Source organism: Hippocampus comes, unplaced genomic scaffold (assembly GCF_001891065.2).
Source record: "Hippocampus comes isolate QL1 unplaced genomic scaffold, H_comes_QL1_v1.1 scaffold212, whole genome shotgun sequence".
Lineage (NCBI taxonomy): Eukaryota > Metazoa > Chordata > Actinopteri > Syngnathiformes > Syngnathidae > Hippocampus > Hippocampus comes.
The window spans coordinates 269,522-281,477 of NW_017806011.1; the positions used below are offsets into that span (position 1 = coordinate 269,522).

The 11,956-nt window shown below is 41.6% G+C and overlaps 1 protein-coding gene across 3 annotated transcripts in view; it reads left to right on the forward strand.

Moving 5' to 3' along the window:
• The first annotated feature begins 4,227 nt into the window (after positions 1-4,227).
• The window catches only part of daam1a (dishevelled associated activator of morphogenesis 1a), a 58,118-nt gene continuing 50,389 nt past the window's right edge, over positions 4,228-11,956 (forward strand). For 2 of the 3 annotated variants that reach the window (XM_019892544.1, XM_019892546.1), the window contains exon 1: positions 4,229-4,786. The gene's annotated coding sequence lies outside the window, so the exon portion shown is untranslated. Of the gene's footprint in view, positions 4,787-11,956 lie in introns of all 3 variants that reach the window. The other variant, XM_019892547.1, reaches the window with a different exon arrangement.

Below are 11,956 nucleotides of genomic sequence, written 5' to 3' on the forward strand. Positions count from 1 at the left end.
ATATATAATTTTTAATTTTTTTTCCAGAATTTTCAGAAAAGTCCACTTTCATCTCTGATTATCTTACAATTACAGGGCCTTTTAAACTTTTTAAGATCCACATGCGACTTACTTCGAAATCGGGCATCATCCTTCTGACGTCAAATCCGGCGCAACGTTACTTGCCTAAACCTACCTTTCCCTGAATCGGCCTCCTCCGGGTCTGCAGCTGGACCCTTCTTGATTTTCTTGCTGGCTTGATTCGGTTGGCCATCAAGAGGAGAAAATACAAACTGCATGTTTTATTTCAGGTCTTTTTAAACACATGGACATTATCTTTTACGATTTTATAATAGAGCAGCATTGTTACATGGCTTGAACCGTGTTTGTTTACCAACGCTTGTACAATATTTTTTTAACGCAAGACATACAGGAAGTAGAATTACACAATAGACAAAGGATGGTACAGTAGTAAATAGAAGTTCATGTGAGACCAGAAAATGGGGAGGATCTGGTCTCACAGGACTGGTCCTCCGTAAGTGCCGAGTTGGTGTGTTTTTGATTAACATATTTTTTTTCTGTGGTTTGTAGGTTTGCAATGTTTGCTTCCACTTTTTTGCGATTATGTGTGTGTGTGTGGGGAGGGGGTGCATTTAAGTGTTGATGTTTTTTGTTTGCACCATTACTCTGTTTGCAGAGTTTGGCTGTTGACAGCATTTCGTACATGCGTGGTTGTTTTGCCTTTGTTTCATCTGGTTTTTAGTTCGCATGCGTGTTTGTCTTTTTTGTTTCCATCATTTTTTATTTTATTTTATTATTTCAGCATTCAGCCGTTTCCATTGCATTTGCCCCTGTTGGCCACCGTAAAAGACTACTGAAAATGTGCACATTTAATAAATTTAGTGGAAAATATTTTCCATAATCATCCAGCCCGAATAAATATGACCGTACAATTTTTCTGTCGTCTTACATAAAAAGAACTGTGCACTGTTGAGTGCGCTTTGGAACATGATGCTATACATTCTATGGTGGATAGCATTGTTCATACCGTATTAAATCCAAAACAACAGTTAAAGAACACCAGCACTGCCTCTCTTGAACAGTACACACATAAGTATTACACATGCAGGTGATTATGGAAGTGGTAACAATATACAGTGATCCCTCACTTATCGCGGTTAATGGGGGCCGGGACCCAACCTCGATAAGTGAAAAAGCGCACAGGAGGGTTGGCTCCCCCTAGGTCAGGGGTGGCGAACCAGTCAGAGCCGAAGAGCCAATTTTTTTATTGTGTTACTACAAAGAGCCCCCCCCCCCACACACACACATACATACACCCCCACCATCACTTTTAGACTGACAATCCTCCTCCTATTTGGGACCAGTCCGCTGGCTCTTGGTCAATTGCGATCGATGTATTGGGCACCTCTGCCTTAAAAACAGAGGTAATTCGCTGACTAGCTTAGCGCTTAGCGCTTAGCACTTAGCGCTTAGCACTTCGCGCCGTTGTCTGCGCATGAGCGGTGATTCAGTCATCTGATTGGTTGCCCTCTATCTCAATCAAGTAATGGGATCGGTGATCGGCTGACGTAGTACATTCTGTGTTTTAAGCGCCGTTGTTTGAATGGCAGCGCTCTCACCGAGGTGTTTTCCACAATAGTCGTGTGAAAGCCCGAGAGCCGCATTGAATGAGCCAAAGAGCCGCATGCGTCTTGCGAGCCGCAGGTTGGCCACCCCTGCCCTTGGTGTTTTTGTGTAAATGTATGTGGGTAGCAGCATGTTTAAAAAATGTAAGCAGTGATTATACTTCACACGTCTGAGACGAAGACTGCATTAGTACATGTATTTACTTAAATGCAGTAATTAACATTCTGCAGCACTGTCCCCCGAGAGAGGCGAAGAGACGTGTGTTGGTGGCGTAGAGGGCGACTCTCATTTTATGCTCTGACGCTGTAGCCGCCATGAGCCTCCAGCTAGCTCTTGGCCAGCTAACCCCGCACAGCCGACGTGTTTATGATGAGATAATTAATCGGTATTGGTGAGGAGGAGGCGAAGGGAGACGGGCTGCTGCTGCTACAAGCCCAATCATATCTCTCTCTCTCTTGCTCTCTCTCACTCTCTCTCTCTCTTTCTCTCTCTGCCTCTGTTGAAAAATAGTACGGATAAACCACTCGTGCTGTCAGTGGTCGATGTAGCGCCAGGAACCAATCGTGCGCCTTGAATGAGTGCCCGTTGCATATACAGTACAGGCAAATACAAAACCTCTGAGTCATTCGGCATTTTTTTTTTCCGAATACAGTAGTTTGAAAAAAAAACAGCGATGTACTGATGCCGCAATAAATGAAGTGCGATATAGCGAGCGATCACTGTAGTTATTGGTTCAACCGTGGGCTGGGAGAGATGAGTGGGGGCGTGGGGGGCTCCTGATGTAGTTTGCTTGTCGTAGTTTTGAACAATGCACGAGCATGAACCATGAGCAAAGTTATATGTAACTATCAGTGACCTCCTACTACTAACGTCAGTCAGTGAAATATCCGTCCTTCAGTGAAATGTCCGTTGTATGGCTTACAGCTAGAGAATGGACCACCGCAAAGTATTTGAGAGCAGCGACACAGGCTTTATTCCAACAAATAATACAGGCAAACAAAGAGCAGTGACCCAAAACATCAGCGACAAAATGTTGTTGCGAGACCGAAAATAAGGGGAATTACTTATTAACAAAAGGTGGTGGACAGAGCCACAGAGGAAGGTAACAGTAAAGGAGAGTAAAAGGCTATTTCCAAAACCGAAACAGAAAAAAAAAAAAAAAAACTTCTGGTAGGCTGATGAGATAAAACAGAAATGGAAAATCACAGTAGAACTTAACTACACAAACCTTAAGTTCTACTGGAATGACAACGACGATGACGACTTCAGTTGCAACAAGAGCTATTCAGGAATGGCAAGCAGAAAAATGGCATGCGGAACAATACTCCGTTCGTTTGGAGCAGAACCTAAATACCATCTCCTGCTGATTAGACAGATGTGAGTGATTGCAATCGCTGCAGCTTAGTGACTCCGCCTTCTGCTTCACAACGATGGACTGCCGATAAAGATCGCACATGACCAACAGGCAAAAAAACACAGGACATGACATCAATTTGATTTAAAGTATGGCAGATATCTGTCAGTAAAATCCCGAGAATGAGAGCTAACATAGCTGAATCTTTCTTTTGGGCATTTTCCCACAAACCGTAATACAGCAATTAATACTGTATATGATGACAAATGAAACAATTTTTAACTATCCTCCCCACCCACCAAAAAGGAAAAAAAAATGCATGGAAATGATGTCTGCCAAATATAAACGACTGAGGTAGTTCAATTGGTTGATCAAAGACAACAGCGCAAACAGAATATTGTGACAAAATAAAAATAAAAAGATAGGTTGGCCCACTGGTCCAGTGGTTTGCACGTCGACCACACAGTGTAGAGGTTGTGGATTCGATCCCGACTCCAGCCTTCCTGTGCGGAGTTTGTATGTTCTCCCCGTGCCTGCGTGGGTTTTCTCCGGGTACTCCGGTTTCCTCCCACATTCCAAAAACATGCATGGCAGGTTAATGGAACACTCTAATTTGTCCCTCAGTGTCAGTATGAGTGCGGATGGATTGTTTGTCCATGTGTGCCCTGCGATTCACTGGCAACCAGTTCAGGGTATACCCTGCCTACTACCCCGGAGACAGCTCAAATAGGCTCCAGCACACCCGCAACTCATGTGAGGGTAAAGCAGAATGAATGGATGATCGATCACGTTACATCAAATCTTCCAGTACTGGGAGACTGGACAGTAACAGTACTGATATATGCTGGTGGACGTCAATATTTAGTGCAATCTCTACTTCGTGCCAAGTTGCCCACTGGTGAAATGCTGAATTATATTTTTACATGGAACAAAGTGAATTCTGCAAATAGACCTCATGATCTATGTATGATGTTTTGGCGTTCCATAATGAGGAAGTAGGGTGAATGTTGTCATTGATACATTGAAATCTTGTATTTTGGCATTGGTCAGGCCACCAGAAGAAAGAATTCATCAAGGAAATAAAATATATCTTATAATATGTATTATACGTGCTGTGATCTAAGCACCGAAGCAGGCCAACAAGCTTCTCTCTCCTGAATTTAATCGCACTAAAAATCTAGTGGGTGAGGTCGGGGTGTGACTGCCCCAACCAGGAATGCAGTCGTGTGTGGTTTTCTTTTTTTTTGCTCTCCACATACTCGTGCGCACTGTCAACCTGCCTGTTCTGTCGGTTTCTCTCAATGTTGGAGAAAGAAACAGTGCGGCTAGTTTCGCTCAAAGAAAGCAGAGGACAGTCGAGGTTGTGCGGACCCGTGGAGAGGATTTTGTGTTTTTTTCTTGGACACTTGGGTATCCCGACAACATCAAATCACTGGACCTGGAGGAACTTTTATCACGCAAGGATTACATTCAATCCATTTACATCATAAAATAGCTTTGGATTTTGTGCAAACATTTGCTTTCATACTGGGGGCTTTAATGTCCCTCAACACCTGGATTGTTTGTTGAAAGCTGATGACAGAGCAACCTTGCAAGACTTTTAGTGCATCGGTTCAACAACACACATAAATGCTCTCCGATGTTGGGAAGTTATAGACCTCATAGTGATCAGCTTTCGGCCAAATGATTTATGACATTGGAATACAGGCCAGTGACATCATCTGACACCGTGTAAGACATTGCAAATGCCGAAGCTAAATATGGCATCACACTGCATGACACTGGAGCAAGTCTGATTGCACCAAGGTAAGGAATTTCAAGATTAACCTTGAAGGGTGTGCACATGACCCGGCATGCTAGACTGGCGCTTTAATTGAGGATATTGAAAAAGGTCCCGTTTCAGTTCAACTGCCCACACAAGAACTGCCACTTTCAAACTTGTGGAATGAAAAACGTCGAATGTGTCTTGACCAAACATTTCAAACAGAGATAGTGGTTATGTTTTCATGACCTTCCCATATGCCATTTCCAAAAGAATGTCATGTCGGTCACAATTTGTCACCCCAGAGAAACTGCACCGCCTGCTTCATTTTTGAAAAGAGGTAGATGAAGCACTTGTCAACAAATGTTTGTCTCACTCTAAAATACGCACCGTAACACTGTGACAGTTTTGCACGAACATACTGCAGCTCTGCTTGTCTGATTGCTTTTTATTTGCTCAGTTACACTGTGAAATTAATCAATCTAAAAGTGAATTGCTAGATGTCCATTTGCACCACACAAAATTGTCAATCACATGACCCTTCATCCTTGGACCTAAAAGTTTGGATGATGTGAACATTTAACCCTTGTGACATCCTCAAATTTACGACCCCTTTGGGCCACTTAAGGACAAAGAGGAACGTGCACAAAACACGACTATTAAATGATCATTTCTGTTTTTTTTAAATTCATTTAAAATAAAAACAGATTTTTTTTGGGGGGGGGCAATTTTAACCCATAAAACGCCACTTTTATCATTTAAATTGTTGCATTTTCATGACCAAAAAAAAAACAAGAATTCCATCACGTTTTCCATATGGTAGCAGAGGTGGGGGACTTGAGTCACATGACTTAACTCGAGTCAGACTCGAATTATTAAGACTTGAGACTTGCTTGCAAAATATATATATATATATATATATATATATACATACATATACACACACACACACCTATATAAATGTTTTATTTTCTTTTTCTTTTGAGAAACCTACCCCTGTGTTTCATCTGCTAAATGCTGTTCGCTAATAGCCTTCACCTGTTGTAAGCGGAACTACCAGCCGCACACGCACGCACACAATTTTATTTCTGCTGCCACGGAGCAGACATTGAGTTTTAGGTATTTTATGGGGCATTTTACAGCCAACAGTAACCTTGAAGTCATTCTGAGTTCAAATGAAAAGTATAAAAAACAAAACAAAACACAAAAGAGCACAACTATTGCAATGAGTTACGCTCTGAGCCAATAATGGTTCAATAGTGCGAGTAGTTTATCCATGCTGAGCCGGTCCGCATAACGAAAACATTAATGGAACTGGAGGCAAAAAAATTCTGCATAACTTGAATGCTTGTAAAAAAAAAAAGTGTCTTTCATAACTCGAGGTTCCACAGTGTGTTCTAAATCTCTGGTTGTACCCCTGTTTTGATTTAAAGCTCTACTAGAAATGTTGTAATTGTGGACGGCAACGCAGGGTGACATATGGAGAATACAAAGTACAGATGAACGCAATTGAAATTTTTCAGGTTCAAGTGGTCAGTGATATAAACTTTAGCAGGGTCCAAAATTAAAAACAGATTGACGATGTCGAGCGTTTAACTCATATGGAACAAACAGGAGAAGAAAAAAAATAAGGAAATGCAGAAAATCTTGTTCAGTTCCTTCTGGATAGGGCTTAGGTCATAAACTGTGCAGGTAAAAAAAAAAAACAACAACCCCTCCCCCCCCCCCAAAAAAAAGCAGACAAGATTAAAAGAATTGTGAAGGCTGCAGGAATGTGTTGAGGGGTAAAAGATGAAAACAAACATGATGTCGTTTGTACACAAGAAACTCTGCTTGACCCTGCATTCGAGTATGTGTTAAATGGATATGAATGTGTTAGAAGATAGCTAAGAGGGTTGGTGTGTGACTTTTGTCAAACAAAGTACGCGGTATAGAGTGATGGGGAAAGGGATAGTAGTAGATGTAGTAATAGTAATAGATGTAGTAAGAGAAGTGTTGACAAGAGAAGGTGGTGTTCCCATCATAAATTAGTAGAATTTATGTAAGAAGCTGAGGGTTCCTTCACAGAGTGGAGGAAATGATGAGGTGTCTGAAAGGTAAGATGGTTTGGTGTGGCAGATTTTAATACACACAGGACTATGTGGGAAAGTTTTAAAGATGACAATGGACTCGTAGTGGAAGAGATATTAGAAATGAAAAAGGTGGTGTGTATGAATAATTGGAGAGGAACAAGGACAGGTTAGAGTCAGCAATGGCTCTCACAATGGCTTCAGATATGTTGGCTGGTGGTGTGTGATTTCGATGTCGTGAGTGGAACAACGATAGGCAGTGACCATTATCCATTAAGTATTTAAGTGTTTGAGTTTTGAAAAATTAAAGCATGTAGTAAGACTGGCGAAAGTGAATAGGGAGAGTGTAGTGGTGGTACTTGTATATTTATTTTCTTCGTGCAGGGGTGGGAATATTGATTAAAGCTTATATGATGTGGGGAGAAGGTTTTTCTGATTAAGTAAATTGAGGTTTAGAGGAAAGATTTATAGCTGGAGTAAGGATTTTTTTAAGATAGAAAGTGTCATGTTTTACGTGATGGTAGTTGGAGGACCCCAAAAAGCAAGGAGGCAGGGAGAAGCAGGGTGGACTGACCAAACTGCATTGAAGAAAAATGCAAACAGGAGTACACTGGAAAAAACTAAATGAAGTACTCAAACAAAGTCCTGAAAACTACAAGGAACCAAAGTAGCAAACAAAACGTGACAAGAGCACACAGAAACTCACAGTGACCCAACAAAGACTGACAGAATGGCAGTGAACTAAATATAAGCAAAGTGACGAGACAACGAGAAACATCTGGACAAGACACAAAGGCTTGAGGGAGCCGATTGGTTAAACACAAGGGACCTGCATGATGAGAAGAGATGCAGACAAAAAGGGAACAAAACCAAATGTAACCTAAACAAAAACAACAGTATAATTAAAGTAAGAGTTGGTAAGAACTATTAAAGTATACATGGCATCAAAGATGGAACACCACAGGGCAGTAGCATAAGTCATGGGCGTCATTAGGCCTATTTTAGGGAGGCTTCAGCCTCCCTAAAAATGTCTTTAGCCCCCCTAAATAATTTCATTGCATTATTTAAAAAAAAGTATTATTTATTTTTCCTGTACTTTTGCTAATATATTGCATCAAATTCAATGTAATGTGTCCATTTTAAATTATATTTCGATAACCTGCCATTATTGTGATTAAATCTCCCAGGTTTCCTGAACGCAACAGGTGTTGCGTTAGCATTTGACGTGTCTGTCACCATCGCCACATCAAATGCGAACGCAACAACTGACAGTTCATTGCCGAAAGTCAGGTTGAGTCGACAGGATGGATATTCGACAGTTTTTTAGAAAGGTAAATTAAGTATTCAATGCATCCATGCTGGTAAAACTAGTGACTATAGTCCGCTAAAATATCTCCAGTAACAGCAGAAACTGCACCTAATCCTCTTCCGTACCAACTCTTTGAGGCAACACCTATTGAGATTTTGGCCTATATAAAATAAATAAATAAATATAAAAAAAATACATTTATTTATTTGATAGGAATCAGGCTAAAGACGCACAGAGAGTGGTTATCGGGCATCCTTCTAATTCCCTTGAACAACCAAGATTGAACTTTTGAACTCTTTATAATTTCTATTATCTAGTCCAGTTAAAGTCCAGGGGAGGAAGCCCCATCATAGTAAAGAGGATACTAATGTGATGTGTGTCGTTCTTCATAGCCTCTTCATTTTGCTCTCAAAGTGCACGGAATTTATGGATTTTTAACAGAATGTAGAAAAAAATTCTCCCGGGGGGGCATGCCCCCGGACCCCCCCTAAAGAGGCTGTGTTCCCCTTGGGGCTAAGCCCCCCTTGTTCTTGAAAGCTAGTGACGCCCCTGGCATAAGTCCTCTGTTTTTTTCACGAATAATAAATGGTGTTTTGAGGAAGGGAGAAGGAGATAAGGGCGTCACCCTTTGCGGAGGATGGAGAGATTTTGAAAACAGTAAAGAGTCGAGCATTCGTAATAAGTAAATTGCAAGAATCCATGAAAAAAGTGGCAGATTGGTCGTAGAAATGTAGAATGCGGATTAATTCAATCAACTGTAGATTTGTCACAGTTGCGAGGTGGTGGTGGACCCCAAAAAGCAGGCAGGAGCGAGGAACAGGGTGAACTTGACAAATTGTATTAAAACAGAGAAAACTAAATCCAAAATGAACTAAGTCCAAAGTATCACACAAACAACATGACTGAAGCTAAAACATAACAGTGACCATAACATGACTGAAACAAACCTGACAGCAGCAAACAAACATGACAGGTACAACAACCAAACAATGATCCGACAATGAGTGGTCGGGCGGGAGTCCTTTTATACAACCAATTACACACTGACCAACAGGTGTGCAGCTGCTGGTGGAGCCCCAGAGTGCCACCCGCTGGTCCCAAACCGAATCATGACAAGATTATGGCTGTGTCGGATATAGATCGGCAGCAAAACAGTTCCAAAAAAAGTTGGATGTAGTCCAAAATCAGGCAGTGGCGATTGTTTTCGGACTGCAAGGGAAGCTCGGCTTCCCCTAAAATGTCAAAGAATAGGTGATCAAATATATGAATATAAATTTCATTGTGTGTACATGTCATTGACTAAATATGCGCTACAACATGCTCAACTTTTGTTCCGAATCAGCTTCTTCTTACTGGATAGGACGCGGCTCCCTTCTCATTCATTCCCGCAGCTTCGCTGTGCTTTAAACGGTGGACGCCGAGAGTCCGCAGAGCGTCGATTGCCCGGATGCCGAGCGTCTCGAGAGTTCAGGGTAGGTTGTCCCAATGCGTTGAACGGAGACGAGTCATTGGATACAAGCTGGTTTTTGTCCCGCCCACGGACGCTCGCCGTCTCTGGGACTGGATGGCAGTGGGAGGGGACCGGACGCCAGGCTTTTCTGCATCAGATTGGATGAGATGTCTGAGCCTGTGTGCCAGTTTGATTGACATCGAAATGAGCCAATCACTGACCTTTTCGTGTTGGCCTCTGTGTGAGCATTTTTTCAATTCGCATTCTGTTCTGAGTTGAGCTGGAGACTTGTAATCATCTTAGCGACACTCTTTGTTGTAAACAACTAGCGACAAATTAATCTTTTATTTCTGGTGGGTTTTATTGTAGATCCTGTAGTTGTAGGACACTAATTAAGTCCCTGGAAAATACGCCTTGTTGGTATGACAGGGTCGCAGATCATTTTCTTGAAAAGGAACGGAGAGTAGAATTCACGTATAAATAAACGGACACATTTTATGATGTCGGCCAAAATTGAGCTAACCCTCTTCGACAGACCAGCATCCGCCACTGAAATCAGGATATGTACAGGAGCACTTTTAACAACTCCTAAAACAGCATTAGAAGTAGAATTGGATATTTTTAGGGAACAGATGTCAGTTTTGGGCCAGTATAAAAGGACAAAGCCAGGATCACCCAGTTCATCAAGTTTTGGAACCTTGTTGGGAGAAGGAAAAGAAGGAAATGATGGGTAGCAAATCAGAAAGCACAGGATCTGGACTTTGAGCATTTTAGTAGTCCAAAGGTGCCGATTTCAATAATACCCCCGTCGATACTTGCCGATATATAGGATATACAAGAAATAGTGGGAGTAGTAGTGTTCACACCAGAATTCGATATTGAAATGGGTGAAAGGAGAGGGGGCATTTTACAGCCAAAATGTGAAACCCTTTCATGCACCCTGTAACCTGATAACAGGATAAGCTGTCCACAGTCGTAACTGCTGTCCCTGAAAGGGTTAATGGAGAGGTTTCAGTGTTTACGGGGGAGATGGTAGCATTATTACTGGCATAGGACAACAGACCATTATGTCCACTTTTATGCTCAGATTCAAGTTCAGTGGTAACCAGTTTACAAATACTCTAAGTCATTCAGACGGCAGACCGGAAATAGGACTGGAAATTCAACAAATATTGTTTATCCATCCATCCATTTTCCGATCCGCTTATCCTCACAAGCGTCATGGGGGGTGCTGGAGCCTATCCCAGCGGTCTTCAGGCAGTAGGCGGGGGACACCATGAACTGGTTGCCAGCCAATCGCGGGGCATACAGAGACAAACATCCATTCACGCTCACACTCACACCTAGGGACAATTCTGAGTGTTCAATCAGCCTGCCATGCATGTTTTTGGAATGTGGGAGGAAACAGGAGTACCCAGAGAAAACCCACGCAGGCCCAGGGAGAACATGCCAACTCCACGCAGGGAGGCCAGAGCTGGAATTGAACCTGGTATCTCTGCACTGTGAGGTTGACGCGCGAACCACTGGCCTACCGGGCCGCTTATATTACTTTTACACATTTTTATTTCAATGCGTGTAGCAAGTTGAAATCTGTTGAGCTCAAATAAATGCCAAATGTTTAAAAATAAATTGATTTTATTATTCATTAAGCTATTATAAACATGTTTTACATGATAGATCAGGGGTAGGGAACTCCGGTTCCTCGAGAGCCATATCCTGCCGGTTTTAGGTTCCTCCCTACTACAACACACCTGATTCAAACGATCACCTCATCAGCAAGCTCTGTCGAGGCCTCAACAATTGAATCAGGTGTGTTGGGGAGGAATCTAAAACAGGCAGGATATGGCTCTCGAGGAACTGGAGTTCCCGACACCTGCTATAGATAAAGCATAAAAAAAAAAAAAAAAAAAAAAAAAATCACAATTAATTTGTTGAGTACTAATTACTTTGACAAAGCAATAACCGTGGTAGTAAGTCAATTACTTTTTGGAATAAGTCATTTCGAAGTAAAATTATGATTACCGGTAAGCAACATGCTCAATATTGACAGTGACAAACAATCATTTGCTCTGAAAGTTTAGGTCAAGAAGCGCCCGGAAAGGGCTTCTTTATTAGATATGCAGACAGGAATAATAAATTCATCATAAATAAGAACAACATTTTGAAAAATATATATATATATATATAGATAGATATATTGTGCGCTGGAAAAAATATATTCGGAAAGACAACAGTAAATATTCTTTAGTGCGTGTTTGCGCTGTCCAATTTGTCCTGATAACAGAAATTCCTCATTTGGGAAATGAGCATGGTACATGTCCTTTATGAACCTGCAAGTATGTTGACAAAATGCACGTGTAACAACACAATCAATAAAATACAAAAA